General features: G+C 34.4%; 1 pseudogene; it reads right to left on the bottom strand.

Annotated features, from left to right (window-relative positions):
* Positions 1–2,651: 2,651 nt before the first annotated feature.
* Positions 2,652–3,569, bottom strand: LOC125121132 (olfactory receptor 4C16-like; annotated as a pseudogene).
* Positions 3,570–17,617: the final 14,048 nt, after the last annotated feature.

Genomic DNA, 17,617 nt, shown 5'->3' with positions numbered 1-17,617 from the left:
GAGTAGGTTTTTTGTTTGTTTGTTTACTATTACATTATATCTTTTCTCATGACATCTTTTTTTTTTTAATGGCTTTTTTCTTTTAAAGAGGAGTTTTGGGTTCACAGCAAAATTGAGCAGCAGATACAGATATCCCATGTATGCCCTGTCCTGTCCCATTCACTCACTGCCTTCCCCATTAGTAACAACCCACAGAGGGATACATTTGTTCACTTGATGAAGTTACATTGACACATCACTATCAGCAAAAGCCCTGAGTTTACATTAGAGTTGACTCTTGCTGTTGTGCATCACATGGATATGGACAAATGTATAATGACACACATGTAATATCCATCATTATAGGACCATACAGAATAGTTTCCCTACTTCACCTGTTCGTCCCTTCCTCCACTTTACCCCTTGGCAACCACTGAACTTTTTACTGTCTCCATAGTTTTGGCATTTCCGGAATGACATGCAATGGCTGTCGTACAGTATGTAGCATTTTTGGACTGGTTTCTTTTACTTAATAAAATGCATATAAGTTTTCTTTGTATCTTTTTATGGCTTGATAGTTAATTTTTTTTAGCGTTGAATAATAATAATTCATTTCTCTGGATATTACAGTTTGTCTATTCACTCACTGAAGGATATCTTAATTGTTTCCAGATGTTGGCAATTAAGAATAAAATTGCTATAAAATGAATGCAAATATTTGTGTGGATAGAAGTTTTTAATGCGTTTGGGTAAATGCCAAGGAGGGTGATTGCAGGATGGAATTCACAGTTTATACCCATGATATAAGTATTGCTGTTTCAAAGCATAAGGTCCTCCTCTGAGTATTTAATAATTTACTTTAATCAGTTAATATGTTATCATGCAGTAACATCAACTGCCTACACTCTCTACTTCCGGAGAAGTATATCACCCTTAATGTAAACATATCACCCTTAATTTGGGTGATATTTTTTAAATTTTGCAAAAACAATAAGTGAATATTAAAACAAAATAGTGGAGTTCCCGTCGTGGCACAGTGGTTAACGAATCCGACTAGGAACCATGAGGTTGCGGGTTCAGTCCCTGCCCTTGCTCAGTGGGTTAATGATCCGGCGTTGCTGTGAGCTGTGGTGTAGGCCGGTGGCTACAGCTCCGATTCAACCCCTAGCCTGAGAACCTCCATATGCCGGGGGAGGGGCCCAAGAAATAGCAACAACAACAACAATAACAACAACAAAAAAGACAAAAGACAAAAAATAAAAAAAAACAAAAGCAAAAACAAACAAAATTGTAATTATTTCCCTTGTATATTTTAATAGAAACTTATACGACCCTCAAATTCAGAAAGGATCAAATTAGGAACATAAATTTTACCAAAAGAATACCATTATAAGTATATACCCAATAGCCAAAGCCTTCCTAAAGTCAAAGAAAAAAAAATCAGAATTATATCTCCATATTCTGGCACTGTTAGAAGGATCTAGGGGAACATATGGTAAGAATTCAAAGTATAATGCCAAAAGGTTGAACATTTTTTCTTTACAGCATTAAGATTCTGTATTATTTGAATCTGTTACTTTCTGCTGAGTCAGGAAGAACAAAAAGTTGAAGGTCCATGATCTGACAGGTGTGACCAAAGTGTCTAATAAACAACACTATTTGAAAGAGATCAGTCAGACTCTTTGGGAGACCCTGTCAGGCTGTGGATGTAAGCATTTAAATGTGTAAATAGGAAAGTTTTGTCTGGATGCATGCCCAAGAGTGGGATTGCTGGGTCATATGGTAGTTCTATGTATAGATTTCTAAGGTACCTCTATACTGATCTCCATAGTGGTTGTACCAGCTTACATTCCCACCAACAGTGCAGGAGAGTTCCCTTTTCTCTGCACTCCCTCCAGCATTTGTTATGTGTGGACTTATTAATGGTGGCCTTTCTGACTGGTGTGAGGTGGTATCTCATGGTAGTTTTGATTTGCATTTCTCTAATAATCAGGGATGTTGAGCATTTTTTTCATGTGCTTGTTGGCCATCCGTATATTTTCCTTGGAGAAATGTCTATTCAGTTCTTTTGCCCATTTTTCCATTGGGTTGTTGGCTTTTTTGCTGTTGAGTTGTATATGTTGTTTGTATATTTTAGCTGTGTAGCACTGGGAATTATGTCTAATCACTTATGATGGAGCATGATAATGTGAGAAAAAAGAATGTATACATGTATGTGTAACTGGGTCACCATGCTGTACAGTAGAAAAAATGTTTTGGGGAAATAACAATTGATTACAATTTAAAAAATTAAAAAAATAAAAAATAAAATAAAAAAAAACTAATTCCAGAGAAAAAGTGTAAATAACTATAAACAGAGAAGACCAGAAGTCAACATGGGGGCAGGAAAAACAGATCAAAACCACCATTAGGCAGGCAAGAGGGGCAGAGACACAGTAGTGAAAAACATCCAAGGAAATGGATCTGCATTCCTGTTGATACCTGGTGCTGTCTAATTCTCTACATAAAATTGAACGGACACTAATCAGGCTATGTGTTTACAGTGTTTATTTTCCTGAAGGAAACTAATACAAATTCCTATGAAAGGATTATATTAACACCACAGTATGAAATGTTATTATCTAGGGATTTTGAGCTCAATCTAAACTATGAAGAAAACTTTGAAACTTCACTCATCTTTTGACATCTGAGATCAGCTTCTTGCTCCATAGCATCCTCATGGCATTTTTCACTTCTGCATCCTCAGTGTATAAATCAGAGGGTTGATCAAAGGTACTCCAATTGTGTAAAGCACAGCTATCATCTTATCCGTGGATAAGGTGTTTGCAGGGCATGTGTATATAAATATGCAAGGACCAAAGAACAAGATGACCACCATGATGTGGGAGATGCAGGTGGAGAGGGCTTTTTTCCTCCCTTCTGCACTGTGGTCTCTCAAAGAATACAAGATGATGACATAGGAGAACATCAGCATGACAAAACTCACTGTAGAGATGGCCCCACTGTTGGACACTAAGGGTAGGATGGTCACGTAGGTGTCTGTACAGGCAAATTCAGCAAAGACTCCAGGAAACAAAAACAATGATTGATCACATTGGGACCACAGAAAGGTAAATTCAAGGCTAGAAAATCCTGAGCTGAATAATGCACAAAGGATCTGACCCAGCCCACAGGCATCAGCACACCACAGACTTGGTGGCTTATGATGGTCGTGTAGTGCAGGGGCTTACAGATGGCCACATAGCGGTCAACAGCCATGAGGATAAAGATGAAGATCTCCAGGTAGCCAAATACATTGGATGAAAAGGCTTGGATCATGCACTCACTGAAAGATAGTGGTCTTCATGAGGGCATCCACAATCATTCTATGGGCTATGGAAGTAGAGAGGATGGTGTCAAATAAGGATAAGTGGAAAAGGAAGAAATGCATTTGACTCCCAGCTGGTCTTGATGGTAGTAATAATGAGCAGGTTCCCCAGTAATGTCCCCAAACAGAAAATCAAGAAAGTGACAAACACGATTTTCTTCCTAAGAGGATCCTGTTCCAACCCAAGTAGAATGAACTCAGTCACATTACTGTTCAGCTGCATGATTTCATAAATGAGGAGAAAGGATGAGTGAAATGGATTATCTGCAAAAAAATAAATTACTGTATGTTGTGATATATGATATTATGAAATATTTTAAGTAAATTTTGCTTATTTATTATTTTCTTATTTATTAGGTATATTCTAGATGTGGCTTCCTAACAATGTATATTCTTAATAATAACACTTTGTTCCTCAATTTGTACTGAGCATTTCATAGTGTTATTATGAGTCTCATATAAGCTTGTGAATATTAAACTTTCCTATAAAACTACTTATACACAATCCCTTGTTAGATTTGACATGATTGTGATTAATTCTGTGCCTACATAGTTACTGCATATGGCCCCATTTTGTTATTTCCTTTGTTATCTTAGGCCATATTCGGTAAGTGCTGAATGGGACATGTTTTGCATTGTGCATCTCTCATCATTTAGTATATATTTTACTGCCCTTCTTGGTTTGTGATATAATGTCATACACCAATATTAGCACCTTCAATAATATCTTATTTATACATTCATTTATACTTTTTATATTTGTTATATATATTTATTAAATATTTTGTTATTTATAAATATAGATATGCTTTATATCTTCAGTACGAACTCTCTCCCAGCTACTCCACCTTGAAAAGAGCAAAGACATATTGCCTTCAAACAACCTATTGCACTTTCACACATGTTTATATTTAATCCTTGACATATATGATGAACAGGAGGAATATACTTTGGTATTTGATAATATCTCAGAAATATCCATTACTATTTTTTTTTCATTCTCCAATTGGAAAGCACATTTTAGAACACTCACATTTCCTGACGTTACATTTCTAAATGAAAGGGAGGTTAGGAGTTCCTGTCATGCCTCAGCAGAAATGAATCTGACTAGTATCCGTGAGGATACATGTTCCATCCCTGGCCTCACTCAGTGGGTTAATGATCCGATGCTGTCGTAAGCTGTGCTGTAGTTCCCAGAAGCAGCTTGGATCCTGCGTTGCTGTGGCTGTGGCATAGGCCGGCAGCTACAGCTCTGTTTCAACCACTAGCTTGGGAACCCCACCATATGCCATGGGTGCAGCCCTAAAAAAAAAAAACACACACACACACAAAAAAAAAAAAGAAAGAAAGAAAGAAAGGGAGATTATATTTTATCCAATAGTTCATATTTTTAAAAATTCAAGCTTTTACTTAAGCATCTTAAATCTGGATGTTTTTCTTTTTGGGGAGGATGTCACCTGGTATTTGGTATAGGATCCAATCATATTTATATTCCCAGGGAATCTGTATGAGTTTGTTATCTGAAAACCCCACGTTCCTAGAACAGAGTAGAAGAGCAGAAGAGAGAGGGAAATGTAGTTTTCCAAAAGAGTCAGAATAGATAATAACTGATATCTTTGTTCAATTTGTTTTCATCCTAGCAATTAATTATTCAACTTGAAGATTCTTTCATTGAAGATTGAAATCTCTCAGTGAAGATTTGTTTTGTTTCCCATTTAGAAAGAAGTGTTACTGTGGGGTCATTTCCAAGAACAAATTTTGTTCTTTAGCTCTTTCTTGTGAAGATGATTCTGGCAGTGGCACTATATGCAAGTAAATGTAACATATTTAAATATAATCTGCAAAATTTAATTTATTCCAGTCTGCTTCTCCTCAGTCTCATCCAGCCTTCAATACATTGTCTCAAAAGTTGTGAGCAGCCAAGGCACAGATTAAGATAGGCTAACTAGGCACAAGATTTCCTCTAAATATATTTTTCTCTTCCAGGGTGAATTTTCTTCTCTTCAACAGAGATGAAATATCTCTTACTCCTGAAAAAAAACCCTCTTGAGAAAGGGTCTAATAAAGTTATTTAGTTTGGCTTTACAAGTGTTGCAGAAATCTCTGGATTTGTGCATAATCTTAAACTATAAGGAAACTGAGTTTTGATATCTTAATCATTACAATTTCTTTCTTTCCTTTATTGATTTAATAGAGAATTGAATCATAAAGTATTGACACTTAAAATATGTAGGCATTGATAGCAAGATAATGTGAAAGTTTGTGTCACTTCATATTCCCTGATGTTGGCCATTCTCTTGAATATATAGTTTTTAGCTTGTATGTTATCAAATGCATTTTCCTATCATTTTCTAAGACAAGATCATTTGTTTTTTTAACATTTAAACTTGCATATTTAAGATAAATTAAGAATTATAAATACATATGATTATTAATAATAATGTATACACATCTTAATATTTAGTTTCAAAATGACATTAGTATTGCCACTTGAATCTGCAGCTATAAAGCCCATTTCTGTGCATTCAAGTTCCAAGAAATCCAAACTGCTTTAGTCATATATTTAGTAGTTTTTTGAAAAAAAGCTTTTTATGTTCTCAAGTACATTTCAGTGATTCTCCTAGTGTCTTGTAAAAGGGGATATTAAACCTATTCTGTAATCTACAACACTATACGACCTAGAAAAGGCTGCTGTTCTCTAAAGTCTTTGTATAATCAGGGTCTATTCATGATGCAGTGTGAGCATATAGAGATTAAGTAGATGGATCAGGCGGGATCTCTAAAATGTAAGTAATGTAGTAACTAAGGATTCAGAACAAATAGGTGTAGAGTATCCATACTCTTCCTGGAATGCCTTTCTGTTTCTAGTTGTTTAATTTTCTGCGAATTTCAGAAGTAAACTGCTAAGAAATATCCTCTATATGGCCTTCTGTGATTACCTGTGAGAAAGGAAATTCACTCTCCTGCTCTTTAAAGGCTTTAATTTTTTTAATACTCTTACATCTTGTAGTTTATAACAAGAATGTGCATGTTTAGTTTAGATGCCTTCCTGGAGTGAGAATATCAGAAAACTTTATGTACTTCCGATATTATTTTCCGCACTTCCAACCCAACACCTTGTGAAGTGTAGATGCTCAGCAAGAACTTTTAAATTGAGCATTTCCTACAACCCCATAAAAGTAATATCTACCTTATTGTTTTAGCATTTGCTGATTACAAGCCACATTAGTATTATGAACTTATAGATCTCTTCTATATATCATGTATGGTAGATAAACAAATATGTGCCAAATTTACATAGCTAAAAAATAAAGAAGAAAACAAATGCAAACATGAAAATAATTTATCACTTACTGTTAGAAGTCTCTCCGAATTAGCCTCAAGTCTGCCTATCCTTTTTTGTTACCAGCTTTATTATAGAACACCGGAAAAAATTCATCTCTGCATTCCAGGGGGAATATTTTAATATTTAATGGTGTAAGTTATTAACATCCTACAGAGTTTATTCCCCAAAGTTTCTGTTCATTCAGATTCATCCTAGATGTAATAAACTCAACTTTTAGTTTGTCCAGTTAGCCTATAAAATAGCAAGTTAATCTGCCTCATAGTCAGGAGTTTGATACAAACAAGGATTCCTAGTTATCATTTCTCTCAGTCTGAAAAACAGGTATCAGTGAAAAAGAAAAAAAAAAAAAAGAGAGTGGTAGCATACAGGAAAAAGAAATTATGTCCCTGGTAGAAGAGAAAGTGGGCTAACAAACTACCATGCTCCCACCTAGTGCCCTAAATTACACACTTCTGCATTAGGAAACAAACATTGCTAGCTCTTTTGATTTTTTTTTTTTCTTTACAAGTCCAGGGAAAACACTATTGTGCTTGAAACCAGAGGTTCTATTATATGGGCTCTAGGCATTCCTCACCTGGAGCTACAGACATACTGCAAGTGATCTGATGATTAATATGTATATGGAACTATTTGTACAAACTGAATATGTATCTCATATTTGTCAAATTAATTTCCATTTATTTTTAATTCATATTAGTAAAATACACATCTTAAAGGAAACAATTTATTGAAATAATCATGTTTACCAAGTATTTATTGATTAGCTTTTATATGCTAGGCTCTGTGTTTGTCACTTTTCATAACTCAGTTTTTAATTCATATAATAATTCCATTAAATTGGTATTAAAAATGTAATTTTTTAGAAAAAGAAACTGGAACTGACAGAAGTTAAGCTGCCTGCCTAGGTTATACATTTAATAATTTTAGTACTGAGAACTGTACTAAAACTGTTTTATTCCATGGTTTGTTCTCATTCCACACATATTCCTTATACTATTCTAAATTGAAAACCAAAAAAAAAAAAAAGTTGGAGTTCCCATCATGGCTCAGCAGTTAGTGAACTGGACTAACATCCATGAGGACGTGGGTTTGACCCCTGGCCTCACTCAGTGGGTTAAGTATCTGGCGTTGCCATGAGCATGTGATGTAGGTAGCAGAAGTGGCTCAGATCTGGCATTGCTGTGGCTGTGGTATAAGCCGGCAGCTACAGTCTGATTGGACCCCTAGCCTGGGAACCTCCATATTCCACAGGTGCAGCCCTATAAAGGCAAGAAGACAAAAAAAAAAAAAAAGAATGAAAACCAGAGAGTACCAGAAAGTGATGATAATAATGAAAAAATGTTTCTAATAGATTAGTGATGCTGTCTCAGGTTGTGGTGTCTAGAATTTACAGTAATGTTGAAATCCCAATAGTCATAGTATATACAGGTGAACATTTTCACATTTTCAGTAATTTTTTAAAAAAATATGAATTTCAAGTTAAAGCTGTACAATTATACTTGAGAATAATTACTGAAAATAATAGTTTTAATCAGAGGCAGCAATACTCATATCAGACAATTTAAAACATTCTATAAAAAAAGACAAAGGAGGGAATTATATAATGATAAAGAAGATATTATAATCATTACTATGTATGCACCCAATTTAGCAGCACCTAAATATATCAAGCAGGTATTAACAGACTTCAAGGTAGAAATTGGAAATAATACAGTAATAGTAATGGACTTAAATTGGAATAATTAGTATTGTTACACTATCCATACTATCCAGAGTTCCTGTTGTGGCTCAGTGTTTAACAAATCTGACTAGGAACCATGAGGTTGCTGGTTCAATCCCTGGCCTCACTCAGTGGGTTAAGGATCTGGCATTGCCATGAGCTGTGGTGTAGGTCACAGATGTGGCTCAGATCCTGTGTTGCTATGGCTCTGTTGTAGGCTGGTGGCTACAGCTCCATTTAGACCCTTGGCCTGGGAACTTCCACATGCCACGAGTGTGGCCCTAAAATGACAAAAGACAAAAAGAAAAACTCCATACTATCCGAAGCAATATACAGATTGAATGCAATCACTATCAAAATACCTATGACAGCTTTCAAAGAACTAGAACAAATAATCCTAAAATTTGTATGCAACCATGAAGTTTCTGAGTTGATGAAACAACATTAAGAAAAAATAACAAAGTTAGAAGTATCATTCTTCAAAACTGTATGGTACTGACATAAGAACAGACAGATGAACCAGTGGAACAGAATAGAGAACCGAGAAATAAACCCACATACTTATTGTCAATTAATCTATGGCAAGGGGAGCAAGAATATACAATAGAAGAAATAGAATCCTTCAGTAAGTGGTGCTGGAAAAACTGGATAGCTAACTGTGAAATAATGAAAGTAGGACATTCTCTAACACTATATATATACAAAGAAGCTCAAAATGGATTAAATGTAAGACCTGAATCCGTATCTGGAAGAAGACATAGACAGAACACTGTTTGGCATAAATTTCAGCAGTATTTTTGAATCTGTCTCCAAGGCAATAGAAATAAAAGCAAAAATAAACAAATGTGGCCTGTTTAAGGCTTTTTCACAGCAAAGGAAATCATCAACAAAACAAAAAAGTAACCAAATGATTGGGAGAAAACACTTGTAAATAATATGACTGATAAGGGTTAATGTCTAAAATATATAAACAGCTCATACAACTCAATATAAAACAAACAACCAGGTTAAAAAATAGGCAGAAGCTCTGGCAGTCTTTTTTTCCCCCAGAGACATACAGATGGCCATAGGCACATGCAAAGATACTCGACATCATTAGTCATAGAGAAATTCAAATCAGAACTGCAATGAGATATCATCTTATACCTATCAAAATGGCTTTCATCAAAAAGAGCAAAAATAACAAGTGTTGGCAAGTATATGGAGAAAAGGGAAGCCTTGTTTGCTCTTGGTATGAATATAAATTGGTTCAGCCACTTTGAGAAATAGCATGGCAGTTCTTCAAATGCTAAAATAGAATTAGCATACGATTCACTAAGTCCGTTCCTGAGTATATAACTGAAGAAAACTAAAGCACCATTTATACCTGTACCCCCAATATTCATAGCAGCATTATTTACAATTGCCAAGACATGAAAACAATCTAAGTATCCATTAACAGATGAATGGATAAACAATACATGTATTCACATACACACACACACACACACACACACACACACACACACACACACACACACACACAAGAATACTATTCAGCCATAAAAATGAAATTTTGCCATTTGCAACAACATGGATGGACGTGGAGAGTGTTGTGCTAAGTGAAATAAGTCATATAGAGAAAGATAAATACTGTATTATATCACTTATATGTGGAACCTAAAAAAAGTATATGTTATCTCATCATTGTTATATTTGCAATAACCTAATAAAATATGATGTTTTTAATCCTTCCATTCTCTTATTTTTCGTCAGTATTTCTTTGGTGATATGTCTAGACTAATCATCTGCCCAGTTTTTAAAAAATTGGATTGTTTGTTTTCTTATTGTTGCTCTTAACTATTCTTTGTATATTTTGGTTATGGGTCCTTTGTCAGATATGTGTTTTGGTGTATTGCTTTCAGTCTGTGGCTAGTATTTTCATTTTCTTAACAGTGTCTCTTGCAGAGCAGAGATAATTGATTTTAATGAAGTGCATCTTAATACTTTTTTTCAATTATGGTGTAAACATAGCATATTTATAGATTTTTTTTAGTTGTTTTTTCAGTGCTGCACCCACAGCTTATGAAGGTTCCAAGACTAGGGGTCAAATTGGAGCTGTAGCCACTGGCCTACACCACAGCCACTGCAACGTGGGATCCGAGCTGCATTTGTGATCTACACCAAATCTCACCGCAATGCTGGATCCTTAACCTACTGAGCAAGGCCAGGGATCAAACCTGCGTCCTCATGGGTACTAGTCAGATTTGTTTCCGTTGAGGCATGATGGGAATTTGTATAGATTTTTATTCTTAGCAGAGTTTTAGGTTCACAGCAATTTTTGTGTAAAATGCAGAGTACCCATGAACCTTTTGCCTCCCTGGTCCTCACACACAAAACCTCTCCCTGCATCAACATCCTGAACTAGAGCAGTACTTGTGGTTACAGTCAAGGAAATTGATATGCCATTGATGCCACATAATCAGCCAAAGTCCATGGGTTACATCCAGGGTTCACTCATAATATAGTACACCACACAGGCTTAGATCTGTGTATAATGACATGTAACCACCATTATAATATCATACGCAATAATTTCAGTGCCTTAAAGTCCTCCGTGTTCTGCCTATTCATCCCTCTTATTAAACATAATGAAGGAAAGCTCCACTAAAATGGGGTTAGGAAGCCAGAAGGGGGAGCTCTCACGCACTTACCATCAATGCAGATCCCAATAGAAAGTGATGTGGCTTGTATCTCTGGTGGGACATGATACTTCACTGCCACCAGCAGGAGGAAGAATGTGTTCTTGCCTTGCAACACTTCAGTCAACAAGAGACTTAAATCAGGTGACAAAAGCCACTGGAGGTCAAGCTCTCAGTGTCCTCCAGTGAACTTGTTTATAACAGCACCTCCTAACTGCCCCTTCACTATAAGAGTTTCCTCTTTGCTTTACTAGGTTTGCATGTGGTTCATGGGAGTTACATGTTTCTAATTGCAATTCTTCCCTGTTCCAGAATCAACCTATTTTATTGGTGAAATAACTGGCTCTTTTATTATTTTCCGTTAACACCTCTCTCTCCAACTCCTGCCAAGCACTGATCTCTTTATTTTATTCCTTTTTTTTTCTTCTCAGAAACTTACATAGTTGGAATCCTGCAGTACGTCGCCTTTTCAGATTGTCCTCTTTCATTTCAGTAGTGTGCATTTAAAATACCTTTGTGTCTTTTCATGGCTAGATAGTGCTTTTTAAATTTTTTTAGTGCTCAGTAATATTTCATCGTGGATAATGCACAGTTCATTTACCCTTGCACATATTGAAGAACATGTTGATTGACTCCAAGTCTCAGTAATTACGAATTAATGTTTCTGTAAATATCTATGTACAGGTTTTCATGAAACATACGTTTTCAATTCATTTGCATAAATGCTGTGTTGTGAGACTGTTGGGTATATATAGGTTAGGTTTTGTAAAACACAAAAGCGTATTTCTGTGTGGCTATTCCATTTTGTATTCTGATAGGCAATGCATGAGAGTTTCAGTTGCTCTGTATGCTTGATAGTTAGTGTTGTAGTGTTTTGGATGTGGCTTTTTATATATTGGTGCCTAGTGTCATGTTTTTTATAGGGGCATAGGTGCATCTTGTTTTAGTTGCAATTCTTTAATGGTATTTGATGTTGGTTATCTTTATCTTATTTTTCATCTCTACATATTCCTTTTTATATATGAAAACATTATTTTTAAGAGAAGATTAATTCTTTTAAATATTTATTTATTCTATAAAGTTTTTATTGTGATAAAAATATGTGAGAAACACCCTCTTTACAAACTTTAAATTACACAACAGAATAATATTAACCATAAGCGCATGTTGTACACTTGCTCTGAAACATTCATCTTCTATAATTAAAAATTTTCCCTAGTTCTGGCAACTGCCATCATGCTGTTTGTATGAGTTTGACTCTTGTGTTTACCTCTTATAAGTAGAGTCATACAGTATTTGTCCCTATCTATCTGGCTTATTTCATTTGGCATAATGTTGACCAGGTTCATCCAAGTTTTGCATATGGCAGGATTTCCTTTTTAAAAGACTATACTATTCCATTGTATGTATATACCATCTTTTCTTTATCATTTCATCTTTTAATAAACAGTTTGTTTTCATATCTTGGCTATTGGGAACAATGTTACAATAAGGAGGAGAGTGTAATTATCTCTTTGCATTCCCGATATCAATACATTTAGATATATAGATCCAGAAGTGAAAATTTGTATCATACAGCAATTCTGTTTTCAATTTTTTAAGGAACAACCATACTGTTTTTCCTAGGGGTTGCATTATTTTACATCACCATGAGCAGCATACAGGTTTTCCAGTTTTTCCATATATGTGACAACACTTGCTATCTTTGTTATTTTAATAAATATATCCTACTCAATGGGAGATGATATCTCATTGTGGTTTTGATTACATTTCCCTGATAATTAGTGATGTTGATCACATATACCAGTTGACAGTCTTTGTGTCTTCCTTGGAGAAATGTCCGTTCAAGTCCTCTTTTCATTTATTAATTGGGTTGTTAATTCTTTTCTATTAAATTGTAGGAATTTCTTGTATATTATATTTTCTGTCTTAATATTGTATTGTGTATGTGACTTACAAATAGTTTCTCCCATCATATGCTGGTTGTTCACTATGTATAAGCTTTCCTTTGCTGTGCTTAGCGATGTTGTCTCACTTGTCTAACTTTGATTATTTTGCTTGTGCTTTTTTGTGTCTTTTCCAGAAATCATTGATAAGCTTATTGATGTTAGGTTTTTCATTTCTGTTTTTATCAAGGAATTTTACAGTTCCAGTTCCTCCATTAAAATTTTAATTCATTTTAAATTGATTGTGCATACAATGTCACATAAGGGTACACTTTCTTTCATATGATTTGTTTATTCAGTTTCTCAACTTATTTGTTCAGAGACTCTCCTTTCTCCACTGTATATTCTTAGTTTGCATCAAGGAACTGTTGAGAGTATATACTTGGTTTTTTGGGGTCGTTATCCTGTGCCTTTGGTCTATATGTTTGTCTTTTATGGCAGTATCATCCCATTTTAATTACTGTAGCTTTTTAATATATTTTGAGATTAGGAAGTCTAATTCTTCCAGATTTATTTTTATTTCTCAATAGTAATTTGTCCAGTTGGAGAAATTTGTGGTTACATGTGAATTTTAGAATTGTTACTTCTATAAATAACTGCCATTGCCAGAGTTCCCTGGTGATCTAGTGGTTAAGGATTTGGCTTTATTAGGGCTGTGGCTCATATTTTATCTCTGGCCTTGGAATCTGCATGACATAGGTATGCCCCCTAATCTTTGACATGAACTCCCTCAGCCTTTTTTAGGACAGGAAATCCTACCCAAAACTTTGAAAATGTGTGTTTTGCATTTACTTCCTTTTAGAACCTAAGGTACATCTATATAAGATACATCGAACGTAAAATCCAAAATTATTTTGCTTTTATTAGAGAGCAAACTTAAAAAAAATTATGTCCTCTTCTATGATTATTAACATTAAATGATCCATGAAATTTTATATTAAAAAAAGAAAGAAAGTGGGAGTTCCCCAGTGATGCAATGGCTTAATGATCCAGTGTTGTCACTGCAGTGGCTTAGGGAACTTCCACATGCCTCAGGCACAGCAAAAGAAATGGGGGAGAGAGAGAGAAAGTAAAGAAAGAAGAGAAAAAGATATAAGAACTTTTTAGATACACATATATAAAAGTATTGAAGTCTTTCATGTAGAATTTTCATAATGTAACATTCAAATTAATGTTTGCAACATAATAATGCTCGATTTAAAAAAACTGCACCAAGGAAATATTGCATATTTATTAAATGTGTATTTATGTGTATTTCTACTAGGGTAAACTACAGAATATTTGAAGATATTAATGTAAGTGTTAATAAAAGATGTACTTCTAGTAAATTTGTATGAAAATCCAAATAACATATTTTTGAACATGGTAATGAGAAATTGAGATTTCTCTTGATAATATAACTTTTTTTGATAGACTGTTTTAAAAGAATAATTTCAGACTTACAGAAAAATTACCAAAGAAAAAAATACATAGAGCTTAGAGTTCCATCTAAGCTCTATGTCCCCTTCACCAATATACTGTTTACTGACAACTTAACAATTAGGTAATACATTTGTTACAAATGAGGAATCAGTATTAATCCATTTTTACTAAAGTTTGTAGTTTACAATTGGTTTTACTCTTTGTGTTGTAGAATTTTATGGGTTTTGTGTCAACATCTTGTACCAAAGTGGAATATGTGTTACAATCAATTAATTTGGCTGATACACTATTATCATCTAAAGACCACCGGTAAAATGAAGGTTTACTTTTGGAGTTGTAATTCTATGAATTTTGACCTATATGTAATGACACGTATCCAAATTCTAGTATCATGCACAATAATTTCACTGTCTTAAGAATCCATTGTGCTCTGGCTCTTCATCTGTCTCCTCCACAACTCCTGTTAACCACAAATCTTTATACTGTCTCCACCGTTCTTGCCTTTTCCAGAATGTCCTATAGGTGGAATCATATGATATGTAGCCTTTCACATTGGTTTCTTTACAAAGGAATGTGCATTGAGGTTTCTTCCATGTCTTTTTAATGGCTTGATAAGTTTCTTTGCAATGCTCATTAATATTCCATTGTGGATATAGTACAGTTTATCTCCACATTCACTTACTGCAGAGCACCTTGATTGATTCCCGGGTTTCACAGTTATGAATTAGAGCGGCTGTAAGCAATTGTGTGCAATGTTTTCATGTGGACATGCCTTTTTAACTCCTTTGGGTAAAGGCTATGTTCTGTGATTACTGCATTGTATGATACAAATATGCTTAGTTTTGTAAAAACCTCCATAGTTTCTTCCAACATGAATGTACCATTTTGCATTCTCACCAGTTGGATGAGTACCTGTTTCATCACATTGTCACCCGTATTTGATGTTGTGTTTGTAATTTGGCTTTTTAATAGGTTCATAGTTGTATCTTGATGTTTTAATTTGCAGCTCTTTAATGACATATGATGTTGATCATGTTTTCATATCTTGTCATCTATATATTTTATTTTTAATATTTTAGTATGTTTTAATTTTATAGTGTTTTTATTTTAGTGAGAACACATTTTATTTTTATTTTAGCATTTTATTTTAGTGATAAATTTATAGTATTTTTATTTTATTTTATAGTATATTTATTTTAGTAAGACCTACCCTCTTGACAAACTTTGAAGTACACAATGCACTGTGGTTAACTACAGTGTTTTAAAGCATATTTTTAGAATTTACTAATCTTGTTTAATTGATATTAAATATCCATTGAAGACAATTCTCCATTTTTCCTTCCATGCAAAACCTGACAACAACCATTCTGTTGTCTCTTTCTGGGTCTATTTTGTATATCTCATATAAGTGGACTCATGTCCCCAGGTTTAATTTGACTAAAAGTATTCTTGAATCACACAAAACTGCCATTATTTTGTCCTGTGTATCTTCTTTTACTTCTATTTTCAATCTTTTTTTTTAAATTTTATCTTTTAGGTTATTTATTTTCTCATCTACTTCCTACTTTTAATTATTCATCTGAAATGAAAATCAGCATGAAAGCCTATAGTGAATGTTGTGTGTGTGTGTGTGTGTGTGTGTGTGTGTGTGTGTGTAAGTGCTTATCATGCTGGAGTTATAGAGGAATCTATTAGGTAAGTTTATAATAGCTTATGACATTTCCATTCTTTGTTAACTTTGATGGACCTCCTCATGCATCACATGCCAACTTTGGGACACCACTGCAGAAACTTAGCTTTGAAATATCCGAGAAATCAAAGAAATGTGAGAACACTGAAATCTCATGTTATTTTATTTTACTTATTTATTTTTTTAGGACCACACCTGTGGCATACGGTGAAGTTCCCAGGTTAGGGGTCGAGTTGGAGCTGTAGCTGCCAGCCTACACCACAGCCACAGCAACACAGGATCCAATATGCATCTGCAACCTACACCACAGCTCATGGCAATGCCGGATCCTTAACCCACTGAGCAAGGTCAGAGATTGAACCTGTGTGCTCATGGATGCTAGTCAGATTCATTTCCTCTGAGCCACGACAGGAACTCCTTCATGTTATTTTAATAATGAATTTATTCTAAAATAATTCTTGACAGGAGGTAATGATGGTTTTGGTAAGGTTTTATAAATAAGATAACGATATTAAAAATGAAGTGGTATCTTCATTTTTTATAAAGGTAAAAGTTCATGATATAGCCATTGACATCAAATCCAAGGTTCAAGTGTTAATATGATCTGCCCACTCTGGACACCAAATTCTATTGGCAATTACAACATATGAATCTAGATGACCTCTGCGTTGGGAAAGTACAGAGGAAAAAAATAACTTCCTGCTGCATAGTGGATTTTCTACATTTTTTTTTCTTCAAACCATGTTCTACCTCTGTGTACTTCAATCTCAGAAAATATGTTGCATTTATCCTGTATTTTTCGTTTGTTTAAGTCTTGACAACATAAATTATTTTACTTCCTAGAGTTACTGAACTTATCATTGTAGCTCCTATACACCAATCACACATAGAACTAAATATCTCAAGTCCTTTGTAACACACACAGACACACACATGTCTGTTATCTTAATAGCCAAAGACAACAATAATGAAACTATTTTAAAATATCATTATATAAAAAATTGATTCAATAGTGTGGAACTGTTTTAACATAAAATAATTATATAATGAAATGAAGTGATTGATTCACAGAGTTAGTTTCCTTGCTCCAGAAGTGCTCAAGAGAAAACAGTTTACCTGCTTAGAAAGGTAGTATAGCAGGAATTACAGATTACAGAGTACTAGCTATACTTTATTTATGGATGATCATGTGATTAAATAGTTTTGATTGTATAAAAGTTATTTTTTATATAATCAGAGTCTAGACTGTTTTGTAGGTGTATTTCACAATCAGCAAAGCCAGAATTGAACTCTCAGGAAAAGAATGGGTCAGGCTGAACATGCTAGGGAAACTATGAATCTGAGGGCAGAAGAACAGAGAAAAGTAAGAAAATCTGTTACATTTTAATAGATGTTGTGGGGGAATCAATATCTATTTTATATATCTCTATCCATCCGTCTGTCTGTCTGTCTATCTATGTATCTAT

This window comes from Phacochoerus africanus, chromosome 2, assembly GCF_016906955.1.
Source record: "Phacochoerus africanus isolate WHEZ1 chromosome 2, ROS_Pafr_v1, whole genome shotgun sequence".
Classification (NCBI taxonomy): domain Eukaryota; kingdom Metazoa; phylum Chordata; class Mammalia; order Artiodactyla; family Suidae; genus Phacochoerus; species Phacochoerus africanus.
The sequence above is the reverse complement of the archived record's forward strand: the minus strand, read 5'-3'. Positions and strand labels throughout refer to the sequence as shown.